Here is a 25,228-nt window from a genome sequence, read left to right on the forward strand (position 1 = left end):
CAACCTACGATTTAGGCCTCATGCACACGACCGTTGTGTGCATCCGTGGCCGTTGTGCCGTTTTCCGTTTTTTTTCGCGGACCCATTGACTTTCAATGGGTCCGTGGAAAAATCGGAAAATGCACCGTTTTGCAGCCGAGGCCGTGATCCGTGTATCCTGTCCGTCAAAAAAATATGACCTGTCCTATTTTTTTGACGGACAACGGTTCACGGACCCATTCAAGTCAATGGGTCCGTGAAAGAACACGGATGCACACAAGATTGGCATCCGTGGCCGTGATCCGTGGCCGTAGGTTGCTTTCATACAGACGGATCCGAAGATCCGTCTGCATAAAAGCTTTTTCAGAGGTGAGTTTTCACTTCGCGAAAACTCAGATCCGACAGTATATTCTAACACAGAGGCGTTCCCATGGTGATGGGGACGCTTCAGGTTAGAATATACTGAAAAACTGTGTACATGACTGCCCCCTGCTGCCTGGCAGGTGCTGCCAGGCAGCAGGGGGCAGACCCCCCCCCCCCTGTTTTTAACTCATTTGTGGCCAGTGCGGCCGCCCCCCCCCCCCCCTCCCTCCCCTGTAGTTAACTTCTTGGTAGCCAGCCCCCCCTCCCTCCCCTGTAGTTAACTAATTGGTGTCCAGTGGGCCCCCCCTCCGTCCGCTATAGATAACTCATTGGTGTCCAGTGGGCCCCCCCTCCGTCCGCTATAGATAACTCATTGGTGTCCAGTGGGCCCCCCCTCCGTCCGCTATAGATAACTCATTGGTGGCCAGTGGGCCCTCTCCCCTCCCACCCCCTCCTAATTAAAATCGCCCCCCTATCATTGGTGGCAGTGGTGAGTACCGATCGGAGTCCCAGTGTAATCGCTGGGGCTCCGATCGGTAACCATGGCAACCGGGACGCTACTGCAGTCCCGGTTGCCATGGTAGCTTAGCAATTTGTAGAAGCTTTATACTTACCTGAAGAGCAGCGATGTCTGTGACCGGCCGGGAGCTCCTCCTACTGGTAAGTGACAGGTCTGTGCTATAAGCAATGCGCCGCACAGACCTTTCACTTACCAGTAGGAGGAGCTCTCGGCCGGTCACAGACATCGCAGCTCTTCAGGTAAGTATGAAGCTTCTACAAATTGCTAAGCTACCATGGCAACCGGGACTGCAGTAGCGTCCCGGTTGCCATGGTTACCGATCGGAGCCCCAGCGATTACACTGGGACTCCGATCGGTACTCACCACTGCCACCAATGATAGGGGGGCGATTTTAATTAGGAGGGGGAGGGAGGGGAGAGGGCCCACTGGCCACCAACGAGTTATCTACAGCGGAGGGAGGGGGGGCCCACTGGACACCAATGAGTTATCTATAGCGGACGGAGGGGGGGCCCACTGGACACCAATGAGTTATCTACAGCGGACGGAGGGGGGGCCCACTGGACACCAATGAGTTATCTATAGCGGACGGAGGGGGGCCCACTGGCCACCAACGAGTTAACTACAGGGGAGGGAGGGGGGGCCCACTGGACACCAACGAGTTTACTACAGGGGAGGGAGGGGGGGGGGCGGCCGCACAGGGGAGGGAGGGGGGGGGCGGCAGCACTGGCCACCAATGAGTTAAAAACAGGGGGGGGGGGGGTCTGCCCCCTGCTGCCTGGCAGCACCTGCCAGGCAGCAGGGGGCAGTCATGTACACAGTTTTTCAGTATATTCTAACCTGAAGCGTCCCCATCACCATGGGAACGCCTCTGTGTTAGAATATACTGTCGGATCTGATTTTCACGATGTAGCTCATATCCGACAGTATATTCTAACATAGAGGCGTTCCCATGGTGATGGGGACGCTTCAAGTTAAAATATACCATCGGATTGGAGAAAACTCCAATCCGATGGTATAAAAGAACTCCAGACTTTACATTGAAAGTCAATGGGGACGGATCCGTTTGAAATGGCACCATATTGTGTCAACGTCAAACGGATCCGTCCTTATTGACTTGCATTGTAATTCAGGACGGATCCGTTTGGCTCCGCACGGCCAGGCGGACGCCAAAACGACTTTTTTTTCATGTCCGTGGATCCTCCAAAAATCAAGGAAGACCCACGGACGAAAAAACGGTCACGGATCACGGACCCACGGACCCCGTTTTTGCGGACCGTGAAAAAATACTGTCGTGTGCATGAGGCCTTAGAGGTATCCCTGAATCTGTTGGTCCCAGTGATATATCCGAGGCAGTGTTGCAAATCTGTCTCCAAATACTAGGCCCGGACACAGCACTGGAGATTATAATCGAAAGGGCTCATAGAGCATTAAGGCCCAAACCGCTTCCGAATGAGCCTTCGCGGGACATTATTTGTAAATTTCTTTATTTCCCAGTTAACCACTTCAGCCCCGCTAGCTGAAACCCCCTTCATGACCAGAGCACTTTTTACACTTCGGCACTACACTACTTTCACCGTTTATCGCTCGGTCATGCAACTTACCACCCAAATGAATTTTACCTCCTTTTCTTCTCACTAATGGAGCTTTCATTTGGTGGTATTTCATTGCTGCTGACATTTTTACTTTTTTTGTTATTAATCAAAATGTAACGATTTTTTTGCAAAAAAATGAAATTTTTCACTTTCAGCTGTAAAATTTTGCAAAAAAAACGACATCCATATATAAATTTTTCGCCAAATTTATTGTTCTACATGTCTTTGATAAAAAAAAAATGTTTGGGCAAAAAAAAAATGGTTTGGGTAAAAGTTATAGCGTTTACAAACTATGGTACAAAAATGTGAATTTCCGCTTTTTGAAACAGCTCTGATTTTCTGAGCACCTGTCATGATTCCTGAGGTTCTACAATGCCCAGACAGTAGAAAAACCCCACAAATGACCCCATTTCGGAAAGTAGACACCCTAAGGTATTCGCTGATGGGCATAGTGAGTTCATAGAACTTTTTATTTTTTGTCACAAGTTAGCGGAAAATGATGATGATTTTTTTCTTTTATTTTTTTTCTTACAAAGTCTCATATTCCACTAACTTGCGACAAAAAATAAAAAATTCTAGGAACTCGCCATGCCCCTCACGGAATACCTTGGGGTGTCTTCTTTCCAAAATGGGGTCACTTGTGGCGTAGTTATACTGCCCTGGCAATTTAGGGGCCCATATGTGTGAGAAGTACTTTGCAATCAAAATGTGTAAAAAATGACCGGTGAAATCCGAAAGGTGCACTTTGGAATATGTGCCCCTTTGCCCACCTTGGCATCAAAAAAGTGTCACACATCTGGTATCGCCGTACTCAGGAGAAGTTGGGGAATGTGTTTTGGGGTGTCATTTTACATATACCCATGCTGGGTGAGAGAAATATCTTGGCAAAAGACAACTTTTCCCATTTTTTTATACAAAGTTGGCATTTGACCAAGATATTTTTCTCACCCAGCATGGGTATATGTAAAATGACAGCCCAAAACACATTCCCCAACTTCTCCTGAGTACGGCGATACCAGATGTGTGACACTTTTTTGCAGCCTAGATGCGCAAAGGTGCCCAAATACCTTTAAGGAGGGCATTTTTAGACATTTGGATCCCAGACTTCTTCTCACGCTTTAGGGCCCCTAAAAAGCCAGGGCAGTATAAATACCCCACATGTGACCCCACTTTGGAAAGAAGACACCCCAAGGTATCCAATGAGGGGCCTGGCAAGTTCATAGAATTTTTTTTTTTTTTGCATAAGTTAGCGGAAATTGTTTTTTTTTTGTTTTTTCTCACAAAGTCTCACTTTCCGCTAACTTAGGACAAAAATTTAAATCTTTCATGGACTCAATATGCCCCTCAGCAAATACCTTGGCGTGTCTTCTTTCCAAAATGGGGTCAGTTGTGGGGTGTTTGTACTGCCCTGGCTTTTGAGGGTCTCCGCAATCATTACATGTATGGCCAGCATTAGGAGTTTCTGCTATTCTCCTTATATTGAGCATACAGGTAATGAGATTTATTTTTTTCCGTTCAGCCTCTGGGCTGAAAGAAAAAAATGAACGGCACAGATTTCTTCATTCGCATCGATCAATGTGGATGAAAAAATCTCTGCCCCAAAAAAAAATGGAGGGGAAAGGCGTCTGCCAGGACATAGGAGCTCCGCCCAACATCCATACCCACTTAGCTCGTATGCCCTGGCAAACCAGATTTCTCCATTCGCATCAATCGATGTGGATGAATAAATCATTGCCGGGATTTTATATATTTTTTTTATATATATACAAAGTGTAACGCCGCCTCCTCCTCAGCTCGTATGCCTTGGCAAACGTATCTGTCACTGCAGAGGAGAAAATCCTTTCTTGCAGCGCCGCATACACCGACTTGCGTGTAATCTGACAGCAGCGCAATGCTTCTGTCAGAATGCACATCGGTGCTGCAGCTAGTAGATCGGTTGGTCCACCTGGAAGGTAAAAAAAAAAAAAAAAAAAAAAAGAAAAAACCAGGCCACAACGCAATAATTTTATTAACTTTGGAACAGAACATATAAACTTTAACTTTTTGAACTAAACATTAACGTGTTTGCTTACTGGTGTTTTTTTTTTTTTTTTTTTTTACCTTTATAGAACAAACCTCTCCTTCCCCATGGGTCAATGTGCAAAGCGCAAATCGCCCAAAGATGTGGCGAAGTGCGTTATGCACTTTGTCCCATGTGAAAGGAGACGTTTGCAGCAGTTGTGAGTGAATGGGCCCTAATAGCCCTGTGTGCCTGTCCTGGTTAGATGATCCCTATGCTAGGTGTACCTGTATGTGGTACTTCCGGAAACACTCTCCAAAGCATAGGGCAGGGTGGTCAGGACAGTCAGGACAGAAATAGCGGGTGTCACGCCTTATTCCACTCCTGCTACAGACACGACATTTTTTTCGGGGTGGCGGTCGGTTTGAGGTACCAGGAACGACACTGGGGAAATGTCGCTCGTGTAGACGGCTAACTACACTGGTGGATGGGGCCACGGAACCTCCTGGGTACAGGAGGTTCGCGATGATCTCTTCCTGAAATTTGAGAAAGGATCCTGTTCTCCCAGCCTTACTGTAGAGAACAAAACTATTGTACAGAGCCAATTGAATTAAATATACAGACACCTTCTTATACCAGCGTCTGGTTCTGCGGGACACTAAATACGGAGCCAACATCTGGTCATTGAAGTCCACCCCTCCCATGTGAAGGTTATAGTCGTGGACTGAGAGGGGCTTTTCAATGACACGGGTTGCTCGCTCAATTTGGATTGTCGTGTCTGCGTGAATGGAGGAGAGCATGTAAACGTCACGCTTGTCTCTCCATTTCACCGCGAGCAGTTCTTCGTTACACAGTGCGGCCCTCTGCCCCCTTGCAAGACGGGTGGTAACGAGCCGTTGGGGGAAGCCCGCGCGACTAGTTCGCGCGGTACCACAGGCGCCAATCCATTCTAGAAACAAATGCCTAAAGAGGGCCACACTTGTGTAAAAATTGTCCACATAAAGATGGTACCCCTTGCCGAATAAGGGTGACACCAAGTCCCAAACTGTCTTCCCACTGCTCCCCAGGTAGTCAGGGCAACCGACCGGCTCCAGGGTCTGATCTTTTCCCTCATAGATCCGAAATTTGTGGGTATAGCCTGTGGCCCTTTCACAGAGCTTATACAATTTGACCCCATACCGGGCGCGCTTGCTTGGGATGTATTGTTTGAAGCCAAGGCGCCCGGTAAAATGTATCAGGGACTCGTCTACGCAGATGTTTTGCTCTGGGGTATAAATATCTGCAAATTTCTGGTTGAAATGGTCTATGAGGGGCCGAATTTTGTGGAGCCGGTCAAAAGCAGGGTGGCCTCTGGGACGGGAGGTGCTGTTATCACTAAAGTGCAGGAAACGCAGGATGGTCTCAAATCGTGTCCTGGACATAGCAGCAGAGAACATGGGCATGTGATGAATTGGGTTCGTGGACCAATATGACCGCAATTCATGCTTTTTTGTCAGGCCCAAGTTGAGGAGGAGGCCCAAAAAATTTCGGAAACTTGGACTGGTTTCCACCGGAAAGACTGGGCATAAGAGCTTCCCGGGTTAGCGGTTATAAATTGTGTGGCATATCTGTTTGTTTCGGCCACAACTAAGTCTAAGAGCTCCGCAGTCAAGAACAGCTCAAAAAATCCCAGGGCCGAACCGATCTGAGCTGTCTCAACCCGAACTCCAGACTGGGCAGTGAAAGGGAAAACTACAGGTGCGGCTGAAGTTGGGGACTGCCAATCAGGGTTTGCCCAGCTCCTCTGGGATTCTAGGGGCTCTATGGGCACGTCTTTGCGGTGGCTGCGACGGGGTCACTACTGCACGTGCCACCGTACCAGCTTCAACTGCCCTTCTGGTGCTCGCTACTTCACCAGGTTGTACGGCAGTGCTGGTACTAGGTCCAGGAAGGGCTGGGCTGCTGGTGTATGCCTCACCACGTAATCCGACAGCACCAGCCCCACTCTGCTGCTCTTGAAGCGGATCCTGCGCAACCTGCGGTCTAGCGACACGGGGCCGGGTACGCCTGGTGGTATCAGGGACCTCAGCCTCCTCGTCCGAACTTTGGGTCAGAGAGCCACTGCTTTCTACAGGTTCATATTCTGACCCGCTGGATTCATCAGATGAGGGTTCCCACTCCTCATCCGACTGGGTCAGAAGCCTGTAGGCCTCTTCAGAAGAATACCCCCTGTTAGACATTTGGGCAACTAAATTTAGGGGTATTCCCTGAGACTACCCAAGAAAAAAAAGCAAGCCTGTCTTACAAAGGGGAGGCTAGCGAAGTACCGGAGAACGCTGCGGTTGATAAAAAATATCAAAACTGATTTTTTTATCGCCGCAGTGCGTGTAAAGTGAATATGCAGTGATCAAAAAATAATAATTTTTTTGTCACTGCGGTAGGGCGGGCGTGGGCGAACACACGTGTGGGCGACCGATCAGGCCTGATCGGGCAAACACTGCATTTTGGGTGGAGGGTGAACTAAAGTGACACTAATACTATTATAGATCTGACCGTGATCAGTTTTGATCACTTTCAGATACTATAAAAGTACAAATGCTGATTAGCGATTAGCTAATCAGCGAATAACGGACTGCGGTGCGGTGGGCTGGGCGCTAACCGATCCCTAAACTACCTAACCAAGGGGCCTAAACTATACTGAAACCTAACGGTCAATACCAGTGAAAAAAAAAAAGTGACAGTTTGCACTGATCACTTTTTTCCTTTTCACTAGTGATTGACAGGGGCAAGAAGGGGTGATCAAAGGGTTAATTGGGGTGATCTGGGGGCTAAGTGTAGTGTAGTGGGTACTCACAGTGATGTGTGCTCCTCTGCTCCTCTGCTGGAACCAACCGACCAAAAGAAGAAGCAGAGGAGCACAGCAGCCATATAACCCCATCATATTTACTAATATGTGGGGTTAAATGGCTGCTGATTGGATTTTTTGAAAATCATCAACCTGCCAGCCAATGATCGTGGCCGGCAGGTTGATGACGAACTTCTTCTTTGAATTTTGCCGGCCCGCGATGCGCATGCGCGGGCCGGCATACCCGGAAATCTCGCGTCTCGCGAGAGGACGCACCGGCGCGTCCACCCAGAAGAGCACGACCGCCGAGAAGACGCAATCCTGCGTACGGCGGTCGTGAGGAGGTTAAAGAAGCGATTCTCTCTGGTGCTAGAAATAATCCGTCGCTGATTTGGGTTGCAACGAAATCGCGATTTTTCAGGATCTTGCTCAATCTACTCTTCGCAAGCGCAGAGCGCTGAAGCCACTTACGGATTGGCTGCGCTCTCAGAAAATTCTCTATCGATGGTCCTTTCCCTTTGGACTTTCATTTTCCCATGACGGCCGCCGTCTCCTTGTCTCCTCACCTAAGGATTTGGAGAGGATTTACTTGCATTTTCAAATCCAACCGCTCCCGATCGATAACTGGGAAGTGCTCCAAAACATATCAACTCTGTCTGACCTGCCTCCCTCCATTCCTTGGGAACCTCCACGTACTCCTAAACAACAGAGAGGGAGAAGAATGAATGCCTCCACCCGAGAAGAACTGTCATAGAGTCAATATACCAGCGAACTTTACAAAGTGCGGATGCTCCTATCCGAATTTCACCCTTCGAATATCTTCATCCGATCTTTATTTGTTCACTTAGCTATTTACCGGCAGTTAGGTTTAAATAGCACGCACCTAACTTTAAGTAATGTTTTTTTCGCTTGACATTGCGATTTTATATTGTTCTGATAGTACATAATCGCAGAACTGTCATAGAGTTAATATACCAGCGAACTTTACATAGTGCGGACGCTCCTATCCGAATTTCACCCTTCGAATATCTTCATCCGATCTTTATTTGTTCACTTAGCTATTTACCGGCAGTTAGGTTTAAATAGCACGCACCTAACTTTAAGTAATGTTTTTTTCGCTTGACATTGCGATTTTATATTGTTCTGATAGTACATAATCGCAGAACTGTCATAGAGTTAATATACCAGCGAACTTTACATAGTGCGGACGCTCCCATCCGAATTTCACCGTGCGAATATTTTCTTCCGATCTTTGTATGTTCGCTTAGCTATTTACCTGCAGTTAGGTTTAAATTCGCATGCACCTACAGTAACTTTAAGTAATGCTTTTTTCGCTTGACACTGCGATTTTATATTGTTACTTCTCCTCATGCGAATCTAGGTTTGGTCTTATTTGCTGTAGGGAAGGATATAATGAAAGGTATTTTCCTTTCTTCCCCCTATTAGATAAAGAGTTTATAACTCTGCCAAAATGTCCTGCACATTCGTTTGTGCTTTCTATACTGTTAATTGCTTTTTGTTTCTTTTTTCTTTTTTCTTTTTCCTTTGTTGTTCTTGTTCCTCTTTCAGGTACTTTCTTAGATGTACAAGATGCACGATCCTACCCAAGAAAAAGGGGACAGAGTGGTTCTGCGCTTCTGGAGGTTGAGTACCCCCCCCTTCATATTATCCATCCATATTAAACATCATATAGTAAACTTGCATATCATGCATCCCCTCACCTTGAATTATGGATGATCTTTGTATAGCATCCTTCAATGTGAAGGGATTCAACTCCCCCTCTAAACGTAGCCAAGTATTCTCATACCTAAAAAAAGAAAAGTGCTCAATCATATTTCTTCAGGAGACCCATTTTAAATTTGACAAATACCCAAACCTTAAGAACTCCTTATTCGCGGAGTGGTACCACTGTGGCTCAGGGTCCTCGGCCTCCAGAGGAGTAAGTATTGGGCTAAGGAAACATCTTCCATTCAATTACTTGTTTCACACCCAGGATCAAGAGGGTAGATACTTATTGCTTAAGGGAACTATAGCCAATCAGACTTACACATTTATTAATTTATATGCCCCCAATGCTGGTCAGGCTTCATGGATTATAGAGGTTCTTTCCCTGCTTGAGCCATTCAAAGAAGGAGTAATTATATTGGGGGGAGACTTCAACCTAACACTTGAACCTCATATTGACTCCACTTCTAAAAAATCATCTATAACTATTAAAGAACTTAGATGTCTCAAAAAAAAACTGCACAATTGGTCTGTGTGCGATGTATGGAGGCTTTTCAATCCTAACGAGAGATTACTCCTTTTTCTCTCATGTACACGGTTCCTATCACAGATTAGACTACCTTTTCACTACTAAGGAACATCTCCAGTTCTGTAGCCAGGCCAGCATTGGTACTATGCATCTATCTGATCACGCCCCTATCTTTTTATCACTATCTACCCCCAATCTAGAACCTCGTCCATTTAGATGGCGTCTGAATGAGCAACTAATCGCCCCAGGAGACCCTTTGTCCCAGTCACAAGAAGCCTTAAGGGAATACTTTGCTCTCAACCAATATTCAGTCAACTCCTGCCAGGTCTTATGGGATGCTCACAAGGCATTCATGAGAGGTTAAATAGGTAAAAAATAAAAAAATTGGAAACCCTCAATAAACAGTCCCTACTTGATTCACACCTCTCGGAACTGACTGCGACAAGGGAGGCCTTAAAAAAGATTTTAAAATCTACCTCAGCCAAATACTATTTACAGGCACGCTTTAAATATTATGCCCATGGTGATAGAGCATCCAAATTCATGATGCAGCGTATCAAACAAAGAAAAGCTCATAATTTTATTCCCCAGATCAAGACCCCAAATGGTAAACTTTTGTTCTCCAGCTGATATAACAGCTCAATTTAAAGAATTTTATCATTCTCTTTATAACCTAAAAAACTTAGATAATAAGATACAGTATCCTTTCCCACTCAATAACCCAGTCCAGTCCTTTCTAAAATCATTGGCTCTACCATCCCTGTCCACGGAACAGGCCCAACTGTTACAAGCCCCCTTTACCTTACAAGAAGTGGAAGACACTATTAAACAGCTTCCTAGAGGAAAATGCCCGGGTCCTGATGGCCTTTCAGCCTCATACTACCGTTCTCTTTCCAAAATTTTAAGTCCTTTTTTACTTGTTTGTAATAGCGCTTTAAATGGCTCCAACATGTCTACAGATATGTCGAAGGCCCACATCTCCTTGATTCACAAGGAGGGGAAGGATAGATCCGAGTGTGCGAGCTACCGTCCCATTTCTCTGTTAAACATTGACTTAAAAATTTTAGCTAAACTACTAGCCTCTCATTTGTCCTCCCTCATTCCTACTTTAATAAAGAAAAATCAAGTAGGTTTTGTTAGGGGTAGGGAGGGGAAAGATAACACAGCTAGGGTTATAAATTGCGTATATCATGTGAAAAAATCCAAGTGCCCTCTGATCCTTCTCAGTACGGATGCTGAGAAGGCATTTGACAGAGTGGATTGGGATTATATGTGTATGGTACTGTCCACATTTGGGATACCAGATAGGTTCTTAAATGCTGTCTTCTCCCTATATATAAATGCATCAGCATCTGTAATGGTAAATAACTCCCTGTCTTCTCCTTTCACTATTCACAATGGGACTAGGCAGGGCTGCCCCCTCTCTCCTCTGCTGTTTGTCCTAGTTATGGAATCCCTTTTACAGGCTATTATGAGAGAGGAGGGTATCCAAGGGGTTAACATTGGTAGATACAATCATAAGGTTGCTGCATTTGCGGATGACCTGCTTATTATGTTCACGAACCCGGTCAAAGCTTTTCCCCACATTGAACGTATACTGGATTTATTTGGTAAGTTCTCTAACTTCAAAATTAACTCAGCAAAATCCCATGTCCTTAATGTGGGTTTCCCCTCTACTTTAGTAAAGGAACTCAAATTGAACTCACCATTTAATTGGGACAATCCACACATCACCTACCTGGGAATTAAAAGAAGCCCTAATCCTGACACCCTTTTTAGCCTAAATTATACTCCACTTCTTAACTCAGTAAAAGACAAACTCTCTTCCCTTGACAATCTCCTGTTATCCTGGTTCGGCAGGAAAAACATAGTGACTTCACTCATTATCCCAAGATTGACATACCATACCTTCAGCAAGTCCTCCCAATTCCTGTGCCCAAATCGTTTTACAAATCTTTTAATCGGATGATTAGATCCTTTATTTGGGCTGGTAAGAAAGCTCGGATTGCATTCTCCACGCTAAAGGGATATATATACCCACCCAAAAAGAGTCCATTCCCCCCCTATTCAGTCATCTTTTAGACGCGGCCCGCCTCTTAATACCATGTTATTGGCTTTCAACAGATACTCCGCCCATCCCTAGATGGATAGCTAAGATTGATCAGTTGTTTAGATTTGAAGAACTAGCCTCTTGGGAAAACAATAGTATAATTGCATACAAAAAATTCTGGTCACAATGGTCGTCTTTTAGGAAGTGTGACTAATTATTCTCCCTTTCATTTGTAATTATCTTTTGTACCTTATGCATTTTGTCTTCTTAAATGGATCAACTTTGGCACTATGTAACTGTACTTTGTACCTGATTTTGTTTTAATTTTTATTTACTTGTGTACTTATTTGAAAAAGTCTGTACACTTTTGAATTTCCTTAATAAAAAATTTATAACAAAAAGAAAAAAAGAAATCTGTAGCTATCTTTACAAAAAAAATAAAAAAAAATAAAAAGTACTCCATTAAAGGAAAGAAGCGCATTGTGAACCAGAGCGGCGGTTTTATAGGAGCTTTGCTCGGCTTTGCAATACCTTTAATCACTAGCCTGATAGCTAATACAGCCGGTGGTTCATAATGCAGTATGCAGAGAAAATGTTCCTGGTTTCCAAAAATAAATTGGACAGGTTTAAAAAAACATCCGTATATGCAACAGATATAAGCCAAACCGCCATAGATGATGAGATTAGCGAAATACTACACAGAAATGACCTTTCAGATGATGAAAAAATTAAGAGATACACTGCAGTGTTACAGAGGTACTTAATGCTCAACAAACAGTCCGGTAAAGAAATGTCGGCTATAACCCTGATTACATAGCCGCAAACCGATCAACAACAATTGTCAAATGCAACCTCAATCAGCACAGATACTAACGAGATACTTGACAGTATTAATACACGTTATAGAAAAAATGCTGAACTATTGTTAAGTAAACTGTACCGCTCGGGTAATAAGCCGTACTGGAACGCTATGGGTTCTAACATTATTGACCTGATTCGAACAGCTACCCAGAGTCATGGGTTGCCTAAGATTAAACCTCACGGTTGGGACTATTTTATGGAGACTATCGCACAGCTGAAGCCCCGTCAACGGTTATCGGTAATACAAGAACAAGAGAACTTTTCGATAATTTGAAAAAGCGGTCGCTGAGTGAGCCCTTTGACGAGCCCTTTTACACTGCAGGTGTTATTAACATTGCCTACTGTGTCGACGTGTAGCTCATTACTACCTAAAAAGAGGCTCCCGCCTTTGTTGCAAGCTGCTTGGTTAACGTTGTAAATTATCTTACTTTGGCGATTGTATATAAAATTTCTTTGTATTAAACATCTTATAATGTTTTTATTTGTTTTACATAAATTTTTACTTTGCATGTATATAAAATTTATTTGTGTGTAATGTCTTATAATTAGAATTCAGCGAACACCTGGATGTTCGGGTTCGAGAAGTTCGGCCGAACTTCCCGGAAATGTTCGGGTTCGGGATCTGAACCCGACCCGAACTTCGTCCCGAACCCGAACCCCATTGAAGTCAATGGGGACCCGAACTTTCCGGCACTAAAAAGGCTGTAAAACAGCCCAGTAAAGGGCTAGAGGGCTGCAAAAGGCAGCAACATGTAGGTAAATCCCCTGCAAACAAATGTGGATAGGGAAATGAATAAAAATAAAAATAAAATAAATAAAAATTAACCAATATCAATTGGAGAGAGGTCCCATAGCAGAGAATCTGGCTTCACGTCACCCACCACTGGAACAGTCCATTGTCAGATATTTAGGCCCAGGCACCCAGGCAGAGGAGAGAGGTCCCTTAACAGAGAATCTGGCTTCATGTCAGCAGAGAATCAGTCTTCATATCATAGCAGAGAATCAGGCTTCACGTCACCCAACACTGGAACAGTCCATTGTCAGATATTTAGGCCCTGGCACACAGGCAGAGGAGAGAGGTCCCGTAACAGAGAATCTGGCTTCATGTCAGCAGAGAATCAGTCTTCATATGATAGGAGAGAATCATGCTTCACGTCACCCAACACTGGAACAGTCCATTGTCAGATATTTAGGCCCAGGCAGTGGCACCCAGGCAGAGGAGAGAGGTCCCATAACAGAGAATCTGGCTTCATGTCATCAGAGAATCAGTCTTCATATCATAGGAAAGAATCATGCTTCACGTCACCCAACACTGGAACAGTCCATTGTCAGATATTTAGGCCCAGGCAGTGGCACCCAGGCAGAGGAGAGAGGTCCCGTAACAGAGAATCTGGCTTCATGTCAGCAGAGAATCAGTCTTCATATCATAGCAGAGATTGGCTGTAGACAGGCGGCTGCGTTTGTCTGTAATGACGCCCCCTGCCGTGCTGAATACAGCACCTCCAAGGCATAAAAGGCTAGCTCTGGCCACGTGGACAATTTAGAGACCCAGAAGTTGAATGGGGCCGAACCATCAGTCAGTACGTGGAGGGGTGTGCACACGTACTGTTCCACCATGTTAGTGAAATGTTGCCTCCTGATCCTTGGCGGCGGAAGGACGTGCGCTAAACAGCTCTCCGCCTGGGGCCCAACCGCCACTACATTTACCCAGTGTGCAGTTAGGGAGATATAGCGTCCCTGGCCGTGCTTACTGGTCCACGTATCTGTGGTTAGGTGGACCTTGCCACAGATGGCGTTGCGCAGTGCACACTTGATTTTATGGGATACTTGGTTGTGCAGGGAAGGCACGGCTCTCTTGGAGAAGTAGTGCCGGCTGGGAACAACATACTGTGGGACAGCAAGCAACATGAGCTGTTTGAAGCTGTCTGTGTCCACCAGCCTAAATGACAGCATTTCATAGGCCAGTAGTTTAGAAATGCTGGCATTCAGGGCCAGGGATCGAGGGTGGCTAGGTGGGAATTTACGCTTTCTCTCAAATGTTTATGAGATGGAGAGCTGAACGCTGCCGTGTGACATGGTTGAGACGCTTGGTGACGGAGGTGGTGGTGGTGTTGGTGGTACATCCCCTGTTTGCTGGGCGGCAGGTGCCAACGTTCCCCCAGAGGCGGAGGAAGAGGCCGAGGCGGCAGCAGCAGAAGAGGCCGAGGCGGCAGCAGCAGAAGGGGTAGCAGGGGGAGCCTGAGTGACTTCCTTGTTTTTAAGGTGTTTACTCCACTGCAGTTCATGCTTTGCATGCAGGTGCCTGGTCATGCAGGTTGTGCTAAGGTTCAGAACGTTAATGCCTCGCTTCAGGCTCTGATGGCACAGCGTGCAAAACACTCGGGTCTTGTCGTCAGCACATTGTTTGAAGAAGTACCATGCCAGGGAACTCCTTGAAGCTGCCTTTGGGGTGCTCGGTCCCAGATGGTGGCGGTCAGTAGCAGGCGGAGTCTCTTGGCGGCGGGTGTTTTGCTTTTGCCTACTGCTCCCTCTTTTGCTACGCTGTTGGCTCAGTCTCACCACTGCCTCTTCCTCCGAACTGTGAAAGTCAGTGGCACGACCTTCATTCCATGTGGGGTCTAGGACCTCATCGTCCCCTGCATCGTCTTCCACCCAGTCTTGATCCCTGACCTCCTGTTCAGTCTGCACACTGCAGAAAGACGCAGCAGTTGGCACCTGTGTTTCGTCATCATCAGAGACGTGCTGAGGTGGTATTCCCATGTCCTCATCATCAGGAAACATAGGTGGTTGTGCGTCAGTGCATTCTATGTCTTCCACCACTGGGGAAGGGCTAGGTGGATGCCCTTGGCAAACCCTGCCAGCAGAGTCTTCAAACAGCATAAGAGACTGCTGCATAACTTGAGGCTCAGACAGTTTCCCTGGTATGCATGGTGGTGATGTGACAGACTGATGGGGTTGGTTTACAGGCGCCATCTGTGCGCTTTCTGCAGAAGACTGGGTGGGAGATAATGTGAACGTGCTGGATCCACTGTCGGCCACCCAATTGACTAATGCCTGTACCTGCTCAGGCCTTACCATCCTTAGAATGGCATTGGGCCCCACCAAATAACGCTGTAAATTATGGCGGCTACTGGGACCTGAGGTAGTTGGTACACTAGGACGTGTGGCTGTGGCAGAACGGCCACGTCCTCTCCCAGCACCAGAGGGTCCACTAACACAACCACGACCATGTCCGCGTCCGCGTCCCTTACTAGATGTTTTCCTCATTGTTACCGTTCACCACAATAAGAAAAATATTATTTGGCCCAATGTATTGAATTCAAATTCAGGCCTTTTTTTACAGACACCTAACACTATCTGGCTATCTATTTAGGTGCCGTATTACACTAATACAGGCACAGCAGTAACCACAGATTTAGCTGAATATAAATTTGAGGCCTATTATTTAGGCGCTGGGTGACAGGTATACGTTTACTGACAGAATTAGACTTGGAAATGCACAGTAGCGGGTGTGTGTGAAGTTATTCAGAATGACCCTATGTGCGCCTTGAATCTGATATACCCTTTTAGGGATAGATTTAGTAGGACACAAACACAGAGCTGCTCCCCCAGATTTGCCACTATTTCTGTGTTTGTGTCTTGTTTTATATGTAGTGTATGTGCCTTTACCTGGCATATAAACACTCTTTTGCACCTGGAAACCTCCATCACATGGTCTGATATGGGTGAGGCTCACAGTCTTGCTTTGTTCACATTGCATTAGTTGTCCTGCTATGCGGTTGTGTGGAAGCTTGGCTGTGAGCTGGATTACATCACCTTCAGACCTTGTTCACACCATAGGTAGCTTAGTGGTAGGACCCCTTGCCATGCTGAGTGACCGTGACGTGGTGCATGATGGGCTCCGATATTTTCCTGACAGGAATATATTGGCAAAAGTCTCAGCTTTTAATATCTGCATTTATGACTAGCCAGTATAGTCAGTGGCATATCCGTTTGGTGCATTTTTTCTGTGATGTATAGATTTAAAGTAGGTCTGATACAGCAGAAACCACTAAATTAGGAAATTGCTAAATTGGGAATTGTATTTCAACCCAGAACAAAAACTGTGCTTTGACGGACACTAAATAACTTGACCATCTACAGCAATAACCACAGATTTAGCTGGATATACATTTGAGGCCTATTATTTAGGCGCTGGGGGACAGGTATACAATTACTGACAGAATTAGACTTGGAAATGCACAGTAGCGTGTGTGTGCAGTTATTGAGAATGACCCAATGTGCACCTTGAATCTGATATACCCTTTTAGGGATAGATTTGAAATAGCTCTGATACAGCAGAAACCACTAAATTGGGAAATTGCTAAATTGGGAATTGTATTTCAACCCAGAACAAAAACTGTGCTTTGACGGACACTAAATAACTTGACCAGCCACAGCAGTAACCACAGATTTAGCTGGATATAAATTTGAGGCCTAGTATTTAGGCGCTGGGTGACCGGTATGGATTTAGTGACAGAATTAGACTGGGATATGGCCAAAAAATAAACAGACTATTGCTGGTTAAATGCACTTGGTGTGACAGCTTGACCCTGATGTAGGATTTAGCAAAAAAACAACCACACCATTGAGGGTTAAATGCACTTGGTGACGGGCGCAGCTTGCCCCTGATGTAGTATATGGCCAAAAAATAACCAGACTATTGCTGGTTAAATGCACTTGGTGTGACAGCTTGACCCTGATATAGGATTTAGCCAAAAAACAACCACACCATTGAGGGTTAAATGCACTTGGTGGCAGCTTGTGCTGGCGCACCACAAGACACAAAATGGCCGCCGATCACCCCAGAAAAACGGTCTGGGCAGCCTAAAAACAGTGAGCAGTTGAATAGCAGCAGTTCAATCATCCACAGCTGCAGATCGATAAGTGAATGAAGTCTTTTGGAGGAGTTAATCACTGCCTAATCTCGCCCTAACGTCGCGGCTGCAACCTCTCCCTACACTGATCAGAGTAGAGTGACGGGCGGCGCTACGTGACTCCAGCTTAAATAGAGGCTGGGTCACATGGTGCTCTGGCCAATCACAGCCATGCCAATAGTAGGCATGGCTGTGACGGCCTCTTGGGGCAAGTAGTATGACGCTTGTTGATTGGCTGCTTTGCAGCCTTTCAAAAAGCGCCAAGAAAGCGACGAACACCGAACCCGAACCCGGACTTTTACGAAAATGTCCGGGTTCGGGTCCGTGTCACGGACACCCCAAAATTCGGTACGAACCCGAACTATACAGTTCGGGTTCGCTCATCCCTAGCTGTAACTTAGCTTTCTGTAGTCTGACTCTTACCATAATCCTAGGAAAACTTCTTCCTGGCTTCAAGCTTCCTTAGCTTGGCTTTAGGCAATGCATGCCCAGGAGGGGACATGCAACCATTTAGAACTTACAGGCAGGGCCTGTCCGGCAGGTATGAGGCCTACTCCCTTCCCCTGCAGGGAGAAAGCCAGTCACACAACCTCTCCCCAGGAGGGGTAGGCTGGAACTCTCCTACTCTAACAAAAATGCCTCTCTGTCTAGAGAGGGGAATAGAATGGAAGAAAGGTTCCACTCCATATAATACAGCTCTGCCAGAAATGCCTCCACCTTGTGGTAAACCGGGTAATTACATTAACATAAACAGTTTACAGGAATAAATATGCACTTTATTCAGAGATGGAATTAAATACATTTTAATGACGTAAATTAGCATATAGGAGACAGTAGCAAGGTGCAAAGAGTGGTAATAGCACTCTGGGTCATTATAGATCTAATAACTATGTATAAAGACATCAGGGGTCAGTACAGAGATCTCTCCCATCATCTATTTATCCCCAGGACTGTGACTGTGATGAGGGGACATCCTCTGCGTCTGGAGGAAAGAAGGTTTGTACACAAACATAGCAGAGGATTCTTTACAGTAAGAGCAGTGAGACTATGGACTCTCTGCCTGAGGAGGTGGTGATGATGAGTTCACTATAAGAGTTCAGGAGGAGCCTGGATGTATTTCTGGAGTGTAATAATATTACCGGCTATAGCTACTAGAGAGGGGTCGTTGATCCAGGAAGTTATTCTGATGGCTGATTTGGAGTGTAACATGGGGGCACCTCTGGCTCAGCACAGTAGGACTATAGATTGGAACTGATGGACTTCACCAACAATGTAACTTTCTCACATTATTGTAGGAAACAGCACAAGTTCCTGTAATGTTCTCCAGTCATATTCTGTAATATTTTCCAGATAAACTATGGAGTTAGTGATGGATTGTACAATAACAAGGATTCGGGGAAGTTATTCTTCACTATGGCCCCAGATAGTCATCTCTACCATGTGGCTATTGCCCTCTGCCTGAAGCACTTTGGATGGAATTGGGTTGGAATAATAGCATCAGAGAGTGATTCAGAGGCTGAACTGAGGGATCTCCAGAGAGAGCTGACCAGACATGGGATCTGCATCGAGTTTACTATGATATTATCATGTGAATGGGGCACATACATAAGATTGTTTGACTTTGAGAAATACACGGCCCAGGTTGTCATAGTACATGGCTCCTTCACTAGATTATACTATGTCTTAATGCAGTCTATCCCCTTCACACAGAAAACTCTGATCCTCGATGACTCTTGGTTTCTACATGACCTTCTAGGATTTAACTACTGGACATTAGTCAATTGCAGTTTGAGTTTTTCTCCTTTCCCAGAACAGTTACCTGAGCTTTGGAGATTTATACGTTCTATCAATCCATATAACCATCCATCTGATGAATTTCTTGTAAGAATGGTAGAATTTTATTGTATGAGCTCAAACCACAAATTAAATTATGTACGTATTGTTGAATTAAAGATGATAATCCAGAATTGCTCAGATAAATTCTCTTTGACTGAAACTATTTATCCAGAAGACGCAGTAGTCTTTTACGTGTACACGGCGGTGTATATCCTGGCCCATGCTCTGCATGAGATGATTCTGCTTCAGGGAAGGAGTCTTGGTGGAAGCATAAGTTTTGGAGATATAAAAAAGGTAAGTAAATAATAGGGATGAAGTTGGAGATGATAACATTGAATTAGACCTGAGCAAACCTTTAGATATTTGGTTAGTTTCAGGTTTGCCACATTTTTCAACAAGTTCAGTTCAGACCAAATCAATGCTACCTGAACCAAAGTTGCTCCAATTGTCCTAAAAATTGGTATACAGTTTACCACCAACTAGTTTCCTAGCAATAGGATTTTTTGGGAAAATTGTGAATTTTTTGCTTTTTCTCTCCCCCTCCATAGGCTCTTAAATCCAATGACAGCAAATAGAGATGAGTGGAATTTAAAAAAAAAAAATGATTCAGCAACTCTGCCCAAGTTCACTAAGAAATTTGATTTGATCTGAATTAATTAACCACAACTCACTATCAATCAGGTGTATACAGGCCACTTTGCCTTAGGGTACGGCCACAGTCTTGCCTTTCATTTAATAATGAAGACCACACTGTATAGTCCTTCTTCATTGGTAATGGCCATGTGACACCTTTAAACAGGGGCTGTTGCTGGTATGGGGTTTGTCTGGCTTTGTGAGGGCACAATATGCCAAGTATTGCTGATCTGGCCTGCAATCTCCTGCAGGTTATTTGACAGTAAACACAGAATATAAATCAGCTCTGGCATACCCACTTCTCCAACCCCAGCGCTCTCCTGCCCTACAGGTGGGAGCCCTTCTTCTGCCATCTGCTGTTCCTTCTTTTCCACATCATCTAATATTGATGAGAGTATGCCATCAGGAACATCCAGCATATTGCAGACTTTACTAGGACATGGAGACCAAGAAGGAAGATTTGGAAGAAGTAAAGCAAGCAAAAAGATGAGGATGGTCTTTATTAAGACCTGCCCCCCCCTTAGGGGTGCAGACTGGGTGGTACCGGAATAATAAAGTCTTACATATTATTGGTATTGAATTACATTTACGGCTGATATAGAAATAAGTAAATGTGGGAATTAATAAATAAAACTGATGCAGATTAATTAGTCTCCCTACACTATCCCTGTAGTTTCTCTGATCTCTCCTTGTAGTCTCCCTCTAGTCTCCCTGCACTCCTCCTGCACTCTACCTGCGCTCTCCCTGCAGTCTCCCTGCACTCTACCTGCGCTCTCTCTGCAGTCTCCCTGCACTCTACCTGTGCTCTCCCTGCAGTCTCCCTGCACTCTACCTGTGCTCTCCCTGCAGTCTCCCTGCACTCTACCTGTGCTCTCCCTGCAGTCTCCCTGCATTCTACCTGCGCTCTCCCTGCAGTCTCCCTGCACTCTACCTGTGCTCTCCCTGCAGTCTCCCTGCACTCTACCTGCGCTCTCCCTGCAGTCTCCGTGTACTCTACCTGCGCTCTCCCTGCAGTCTCCCTGCAGTTTCTCTGCACTCTCCCTCTTCAATATTCTTCTAATCATTTTCAGCAACACTGTCCGTAGCACATGAGCGCCTGCCATGTCTCTCCCTCCCTGCTCAGCTCACAGCACAATGGTGGAGACTTGGGCGGGATGAGGCTTTTATAGGGCTGTGACATCACAGTGGCTGGCTATCTGCTGATTGGCTGGCTGCACGGCATTATGGGTGATCTCACGATCTCACGGCTTCTTACTTTCACTTTGTAACGTGCAACTGCCATTTTAGGAACAACTGATTCATTACCACGAAGTGTAAGGAAATTCAGATTCGCATAGAATCTACGTTTTCTAATACTTCGGACTGAATTCCACTTCGAATGCTTCGCTCAACACTGACAGCAGTAAAGCCTCATTCACACGTCCGTGCCTGTGATGTAATCCATAATAAGATGGTCAGTGAATCATGTGTGAAGAATCCGTGTTTGGTTCTTGTGTCAGTTTTTTGCTCTCCATTTGTCATCCGTGGCTCATGGAGACTGTACAGTTCAATATAAATTTTCACTGCATCTCCTCCCAACGGTCCATGAAACACGGATGGCATCTCATGTTGTCCCAGTGTTTTCCACAGATCCGTTGACCATAATGGACGTGTTGGATCCGTGGCATGGACAAAACATTGCTGAAGCCCCAGACCCACGGACCATGCTGAAACACTGATGTGTGAATACACACATTAAAGTGAATGGGTACGTGTGCCATCCGCGGAGAACATGGCCAGCACATGTCCGTGAATCACTGATGTGTGAATGAGGCTTAACACTGACGTACATAGCTATGGGTAAACTCAGGTCTGACGGCGTTAACATACAGCGTGCTTCATATCACACCGCGCCCGCACATGTGTTCTGCTTCTTCATATTCCAAAGGTTCCAAAAATTGTCCCTTATTGGGAGCAGATGATGTTTAAACACACACGGTATGGAAGTATTTGAATACTCAAAAGGTACAGGATGTCTCCCAGAGTCTAATCCCCCAAAAAGATAAGGACCGATTGGATCCCATATCGTACCGTCCAATTTCACTCATGAATAATGATTGTAAAATTCTGGCCAGGATTTTGGCGAAAAGGTTGAGTTGGGTCATAGTACATTTGATCCATAAGGACTAAAACGATTCATTCCGGATAGGTCTACAACAATGGGCTTGCTGAGGGTCTTTGCAAATATCCAGTTTACAGAAAATAATAAAGAATTATGCTCTATGCTATCATTAGATGTGCATAAAGCATTTGACTCGGTGAACTGGGACTTTGTATGGGAAGCTATGACAAAATTTGGCATTGGCCCAGGCTTTATAGACTGGATGAAGATTATATATAAAGATTCCAAAGCCAGGATATCAGTTAATGGTATATTACCTGATAGCATCTGTATAGAACGAGGGGTGAGACAGGGTTGTCCTCTCTCCCCCTTTGTTTTTGCCCTGACAATAGAAATCCTGGCTATAAAGGTTAGGCAGGACGTGGCTCTGCGGGGCTTTGGACTAAGGGGGAGTGAGGACAAAATCTCTCTATATGCAGATGATCTGCTCTTCTTCCTGGATGATACAAATAAGGATCTGCAACGTGTCATGTCGCTGGTGGAGGAGTTTGGTAGACAATCAGGTATACTAATCAACTGGGATAAATCGACTCTGCTCCCTCTGAATGACAAGAATGTGATTTCAGAGGCAAAATTAAAGATTCTTAGCCCCCAGGACAGTTTCAAATACTTAGGCCTGGAAATATCTAAGGACCCTAATAAATTTATAGCATTGAATATTAAACCATTACTTGATAGGATGAAGGAGAGGATTAAAGTCTGGAATAAACTACCAATAAACAAAGCCGATAGAATTGGACTAATTAAAATGATACTGCTACCTCAGCTGCTCTACCTCATTAGAAACAGTCCCATTTACTTGGGGGACTCGGTTTTTCATGACATAGAGAAATTATTCAATGTATTAATTTGGTCAAACAAAAGGGAGAAAGATATATTGGCTTACAAGATCTTATGAACAAGGAGGACTAGAGGTCCCAGATATCAGATTGTACTATATGGTAGCTAATACTGCAACAATGATGAACTGGACACAGGTGGACCTTCTGAGCCATTTGGTATATGACAGTGAGGGTGCCCTACCGGATATATTCACAATACTCGAATCCGGACAACTGGAAAGTAGGCACCTATATAAAATCCCATTGGTTAAATCATTGGTGAGGGTATGGAGTAAAGTCAAAAAGTCACTGAATTTAGAGGGGCAGATTAGTCACACCATTATGGTATAATAGGAGGTTAGGTAATGTTACCTTTTAGAAAGAGGCCAAATATTGGGCTAATAAGGGTTTATGGCATATTTCACAATATTTGGAGAATGAAACACTGAAGGATAGGGACACATTATTAATGAATGTAAGGGAAGATAGACAAAGTTATTTTAGATATATTCAGTTGGTGGATATTGTCAAAACGGTTATAAAAAAGGAAGATATAGTGACAAAATCACATGAGGTGATGAATTATATATTAGGCTGAAAAGGTAAGCACAAATTGGTGTCAAGTTTTTATAAAAAGATACGAGAAACTAGAAGTGAGGGATTTATTTGTAATAGTTAATTAAAATGGGAGAATGATATAGGGATAATAACAGACGATCAGTGGGGGAAATGTCCTAGATGTATGGATGATAAAGCGGACATTATCCATATGTGGTGGAGGTGCCCAAAGATTCAACCATTCTGGTGCAGTCTGATTGAATTCATCAGGGATATTTTTGGTTTTAGAATCCAATGGACGGCTTCTATATGTATTTTGGGTGAAACTTCCCATGAGCTATCAAAGAAGAATGAAATTATGTTATATAAATAATGTTTTATAGCTCGTTTATTGATAGCAAGAAGATGGATGCGCCCCGAGGTACCAACAATAAAAGAATGGGAAAATTTGATGAACTCCGATTGTATAATAGAAAGAGTAGGATACATTAAATGCAACAGAGGTTATAGACATGAGACAATTTGGGCTCAGTATCTAAAATATATAAATAAATAGATATAGATATATTAACTTTTTCTTTTGTCCTCCCCTCCCCCCCAATGGATATAGGGTGGGGGGGATATGGGTTTGGGAAGGGTGGGATGGGGGGAGGGGGGAAATAAGGAATAAAGGTTTAAAGGTAATATAAGTAATGTGCTATTTACTGTAATGTACTGGATAGGTCAAGTATCTCCATGTAGGGGGTGTTTTAGTGGCAGGGGAACGAATACCCTACTACTTCTATCGGTACAATTGTATTAAGCATTCTTACTTCCTCTTGACTGATGCCTGATGTTTTTATTATGTAATTGTTAAATGTATTACTTCTGTCCCAGATCTTTATTAAATCGTCCTTTATAATAAATAAAAAAACACACACATGGTGTTACGGGATGAAAAAAAGTGGCTTGGGGAACCAAGCGTCCAAAAATTATGCCTTGACAGGGTCAGAATGTACTCACATACACTACAAGTCCCACCACTCCACTTTTCGAAAGTACAGTATGCCACATTAATTCTTGCTTTTAAAATCTTGCTTACCTGGCCACAAATCAATCCCACCGCACCTGTCTGGCCAGAGCGCAGAAAAATACAATTTGGGCAAAAGCATGGAAGTACTGTATGCCATATTTGCGGACTGATGTGTCAAATTCTGTATAAAGCAATGCATCGCGGGTGATGCTAGGGAGGCTCATCCCCGTCTGCCACCGACTGCTCCCCCTCGACACCGGATGTTTTCATCTGTTCACGGGAAGAAGCAGCAGCGGCAGTGCGGGGGAGTATATTCAGCGTGAGGTCCGACATATGAGGGGAATTTTTTTAGGATTGGATAACCCATTTAAATGTGATAATGAACGCAACCACAGATGCTGGTTACACAAAAATAAATTTACATACACCCAGCCAGGGGCTGCAGCTTTTGTGCTGTACAGTGCAGAGCCCTCTGGTGGATGCTGGAGGTATTAGCGGGCTCAAATAGACCAGCCCCACCAGTGCGTAATGCACAGATTACAATCTTATTCCAGGCTATAATAGTTCCCTCCCCCAACAACTGGTTAAACAGCAAGTGCTTATAGTGTTTCTCCTGAATACACCAGCCTGGCTTGAATTAGTTGTGAAGCTCCTCAACTCTCAGGTGTGAACTGACACTTTAATTGTGAAGTCCCTGTTAACAGCAGTTAACAACACTTGTAGCCTGACACAAACAGCAAACCTAACTCACTAACTACCCGTCTGGTCTCAGTTAGGGATGAGCGAACTCGAACTGTATAGTTCGGGTTCGTACCGAATTTTGGGGTGTCCGTGACACGGACCCGAACC

This window comes from Bufo gargarizans, chromosome 1 (genome assembly GCF_014858855.1).
Source record: "Bufo gargarizans isolate SCDJY-AF-19 chromosome 1, ASM1485885v1, whole genome shotgun sequence".
NCBI lineage: Eukaryota > Metazoa > Chordata > Amphibia > Anura > Bufonidae > Bufo > Bufo gargarizans.